This window comes from Phocoena phocoena, chromosome 14, assembly GCF_963924675.1.
Source record: "Phocoena phocoena chromosome 14, mPhoPho1.1, whole genome shotgun sequence".
Taxonomy (NCBI): Eukaryota; Metazoa; Chordata; class Mammalia; order Artiodactyla; family Phocoenidae; genus Phocoena; species Phocoena phocoena.
The window spans coordinates 9,427,535-9,432,488 of record NC_089232.1 but is presented as its reverse complement, the minus strand read 5'-3'; positions in this window follow the sequence as shown (position 1 = coordinate 9,432,488).

Genomic DNA, 4,954 nt, shown 5'->3' with positions numbered 1-4,954 from the left:
GGCGGCGGATGCTCAGCGGTCTCAGAGCTCCGCTCCCCCCACCACACGCTACAGACAACCGCCGATCTCCTCTACCGCCGCGCCTGACGCAGGAAAGACGCACAGGAAGGAGAATGAGACTGGCTCCCTTCCGCTTCCGGGTCGTGCCCCGGAAAGTGCTGATGGGGCGTATCTCCGGGGTATGCGCTCCGGTTTTCTGCGACCGTGTGGGCTCGGTGGGCGGGACCGGCAAATCCCGGGACTCTCGAAAGACGGTTCCGGACCAGTACTCTCCCTATCTCGGGTTCCGGCCCTCGTCCAGCAGGACTCCTCTCATCTTATGCCTGCTTAGCCTGCTATCCTGTCCCACGCGCTTCTTCCCCTGGTTAACAGTCCTGTGAGCTCTGCAGGCAAGGAGGGGCTAATGAGCCCCATTTCCGGCTGAAGAAACTAAAGCACCTTGCGAGGGACTGAACTGTGTTGTGTGTGTGTTTCTGGTATCTTCCTTTGGGTTTTTCCTCTATATTAAACAATTGAAAAAAAGCTCTATTTCCCCCCCCCCCATCCCATCTAAAACCCGTGCCTCTGAGACCCTCGTTCTGGGCATCCGGGAAACCCCTTTTTGCCCCCAAAACGCTTGTCACGTTCCGCAGCAGGGCCCGCTCCACCGCCCAAGGAACAACAGGGAAAGCAGTTGCCCTCCCAGCGGGGCCAACTCCTTGAAGACAGTGATTTAATTTCCTCTCCAACAACAAAGCCCCCCAGGGCCAGAAGGCACCCCTGCCTTCCCCCAATCAACCAGTTCTGCTCTGTGGAATGGCAACGAATAGCTGAATGGTTACCTCATTTAGAGCCTGTTTGCTTTTTTTTTTTTTTTTTTTTTTTGCGGTACGCGGGCCTCTCACTGTTGTGGCCTCTCCCGTTGCGGAGCACAGGCTCCGGACGCGCAGGCTCAGCGGCCATGGCTCACGGGCCCAGCCGCTCCGCGGCATGTGGGATCTTCCCGGACCGGGGCACGAACCCGTGTGCCCTGTATCAGCAGGCGGATTCTCAACCACTGCGCCACCAGGTAAGCCCGCTTTTTTTTTTTTTAAATAAATGTATTTATTTATTTTTGACTGTGTTGGGTCTTCATTGCTGCGCGCAGGCTTTTCTCTAATTGTGGCGAGCGGGAGCTACTCTTCGTTGCGGTGCGCGGGCTTCTCGTTGCGGTGGCTTCACGTGTTGCGGAGCACGGGCTCTAGGCGTCGGGGCTTCAGTAGTTGTGGCTCGCGGGCTCTAGAGTGCAGGCTCAGTAGTTGTGGCGCATAGGCTTAGTTGCTCCGCAGCATGTGGAATCTTTCCGGACCAGGGCTCGAATCCGTGTCCCCTTACACTGGCAGGCGGATTCTTTAACCACTGTGCCACCAGGGAAGTCCAGCCTGTTTGCTTTTGAAAGATGAATGAAGGGAAGCTAAAGGAATTCATCCTCAATAGCCGTCTGCTGGGCCAAATTTGACCTGTGTGGGTATTTTGCTTGACTCATTATTGGTGCCTTATTAAAAAATTGGGATAGTTCACACAATCTGGATTTCCAGCATCTAGGAAAGAACCAGAATACTAGCCACATGAGACACACGTTCCTACGTGGCTGCTTGCCCAGGACTAATCAGCAACTGCCACCCTTAGAGGATGTGTATGCGCCTCCCACCGCACCTGTTTTCTTATTTGAAGCCCTCACTCCTTGGTGTTAGCTGCCTGGCCCCTGTAGGCATGGAGTTTGCAACCCTGACCGTGTTTCTGTACATCTAACTGGGCCTTCCAAGGCACAGTCAAGTCCTTTGACGGCTCAGCTCCTCAGCAGCTGTGTGACTTTGAGTAGCTGCTACCTTGTCTCTTTAAGAGAGTGTCATTTTGCCATCCTTAAAATTGAGGCAATGAAACGTTCCTCTGAGGACTTTTATGATTAAATGAAGTGGTGTGATTAAAAGCACATACAAAGTGCCTGGCTCAAGGTGGGGGCTCACTGAAGATTATTTAAATCTGAATTCTCAGGACTGACTTTCATTCCGTGGCCATGCTGTGGATCACACAGATGACACAAAAGGGTCTGAAAAGTATTTTAGGGATTCTGCTCTGCATTTAGATAGAAGTGGTACTCAGGTTCACAGTTGAGCCTGGGCCACTGGCAAATCTGTGAAGCAGGGAAAAAAGGAAAATTCCCCATCTTCCCTTTTCCTCTCTAAGCAAGCTCTATCAAATATAATTTTCCAGTTAGTAATTTAGATGATTTGGACATCAGAACTGGAAGGAGCTTTGGAGATGGAGTAGTTCAGCTTCCCACATGAGGAGGCTGCAGCCAAAAGAGGATTGTCACACTGAAACAGGAAGAAAAATATTGTGACTTAGAAAACAAAATGCCAACTGTGCTTCCTCACTCTAGGGAAGGGGCAGTGTTTACGTCAGAGATGGGAGTTCTTCTGTTGGGGGAAACGCTCGGGAAAACTTCATAGGCCTTTTTATTAGAAAGGGTGAGGCTGGGGAGTTTTGGTGAAGGTAAGTCAAGGAGAGAACTAAAGTGCCCTTCATCAGAAAAGGAGGAGTGGGGGTTGGAGGCTGGCATGTAGAGAGGGGAAGAGAAAGGTATCCAGGGAATGGGAGAAAATATTTGCAAACGAAGCAACTGACAAAGGATTAATCTCCAAAATATACAAGCAACTTATGCAGCTCAATATTAAAAAAAACAAACAACCCAATCCGAAAATGGACAGAAGACCTAAATAGACACTTCTCCAAAGAAGATATACAGATTGCCAAGAAACACATGAAAAGATGCTCAACATCACTAATCATTAGAGAAATGCAAATCAAAACTACAATGAGATATCATCTCACACTGGTCAGAATAGCCATTATCAAAAAATCTACAAACAGTAAATGCTGGAGAAGGTGTGGAGAAAAGGGAACCCTCCTGCACTGTTGGTGGTAATGTAAATTGATACAGCCACTATGGAGAACAGTATAGAGTTTCCTTAAACTAAAAATAGAACTACCATATGACCCAGCAATCCCACTACTGGGCATATACCCTGAGAAAAACATAATTCAAAAAGAGTCATGTACCACAGTGTTCATTGCAGCTCTATTTACAATAGCCAGGACATGGAAGCAACCTAAGTGTCCATCCACAGATGAATGGATAAAGAAGATGTGGCACATATATACAATGGAATATTACTCAGCCATAAAAAGAAATGAAACTGAGTTATTTGTAGTGAGGTGGATGGACCTAGAGTCTGTCATACAGAGTGAAGTAAGTCAGAAAGAGAAAAACAAATACCATATGCTAACACATATATATAGAATCTAAAAAAAAAGGTTCATTACAGGAATAAAGACGTAGACGTAGAGAATGGACTTGAGGACACGGGGAGGGGGAAGTGTAAGCTGGGACGACGTGAGAGAGTAGCATTGACATATGTACACTACCAAATGTAAAATAGATAGCTAGTGGGAAGCAACTGCATAGCACAGGGAGATCAGCTCAGTGCTTTGCGACCACCTAGAGGTGTGGGATAAGGAGGGTGAGGGAGACGCCAGAGGAAGGGGATATGGGGATATACGTATACATAGAGCTGATTCACTTTGTTATACAGCAGAAACTAACACAACATTGTAAAGCAATATTAAAGGAAAAAAGAAAGGTATCCAGGAAGCAAGAGAGCCCAGGAAGATGACAATTAGCCAGGACCTAAAGGAGTCACAAACAAGGAAAAATTTACCATCACAGAAACTGGCTGATGCAATTTTAGGCAGTGATATCTAAATTGTTTTTCTAAGTTGCTGCCTATATGAACTTTTAAAGATTCTCCATTCATTTACTCAAATCCTGAGTAGGACTTTGCCACACACTAATGTGTTTGTGGTACTCTAGGGCATGAAGGAATGGAGGTGGTATCCAGGGAAAGTTGAAATGGAGTGGGAAGAGCTAGGTTATAGAAGACAAGACTCAAAGCTGAGAGAGAATTCAGTGAAAACAAGGAATTGGTACAAGAGGTAAGGGGGGCAGGGAATGTGTCCCTGAGAATTCCCAGCCCCCTGGCAGTGGGGAAAAGCTGTTGTCCTCATAACATGTAGAATGACGCTTGATCCAATGTGTTGTAAATTTGAAAGAGAGATAAGCACATAGCTCAATGGAATAGAATCAAGAATCCAAAAATAAAATTAACCTCTGCATTTATGGGCAATTGATTTTTTTTTTTTTTTTTTTTTTGTATTTTGGTCACGCCATGCCACTTGGCACGTGGGATGGTTCCCCAACCAGTGATCAAACCCGGGCCTCCACAGTGAAAGTGCTGAATCCTAACCACTAGGCTACCAGGGAACTCCCTGGGCAATTGATTTTTGACAAGGGTACCCAGACAGTGTGATGAGAAAAGTTTTTTTGCCAAATGGTTTTAGGACAACTGGATATTCACATGCAAAAGGATGAATTTATACCCCCTTTTGTTGAACCCAAGTTTGTGTGCACAGTAAGGTCAAACAAACCAAAATGTTGGAGTTTGGAGCAGAGAAAGTTTTATTGCAAGGGCCAAGCAAGGAGAAGGGGTGGCTAGTGCTCAAAAGACCCGAACTCCTAGGTAGTTTTCAGGGAAGAGTTTTTAAAGGCAAAATTTGTGGTTAGGGCTGCAGAGTGTGTGACTTTCTTCTGATTGCCTGGTGGTGAGGTAACAGGGCGGTGATCCAGGAATCTTGTCCTCAGCCTGAAGTTACCATCCTCCACCTGGGTGGGGGCCTTAGAAGGCAGAAGAACTCAAAGATATATTGTTCTATTTGTTTGTTTGTTTGTTTGTTTATTTGTTTATATTGGCCACGCTGGGTCTTAGTTGTGGCATGCAGGATCTTTAGTTGTGGCACGTGGAGTCTTAGTTGGAGCATGCAGACTTCTCAGGTGCGGCATGCAGACTCTTAGTTGAAGCATGCATGCAGGATCTAG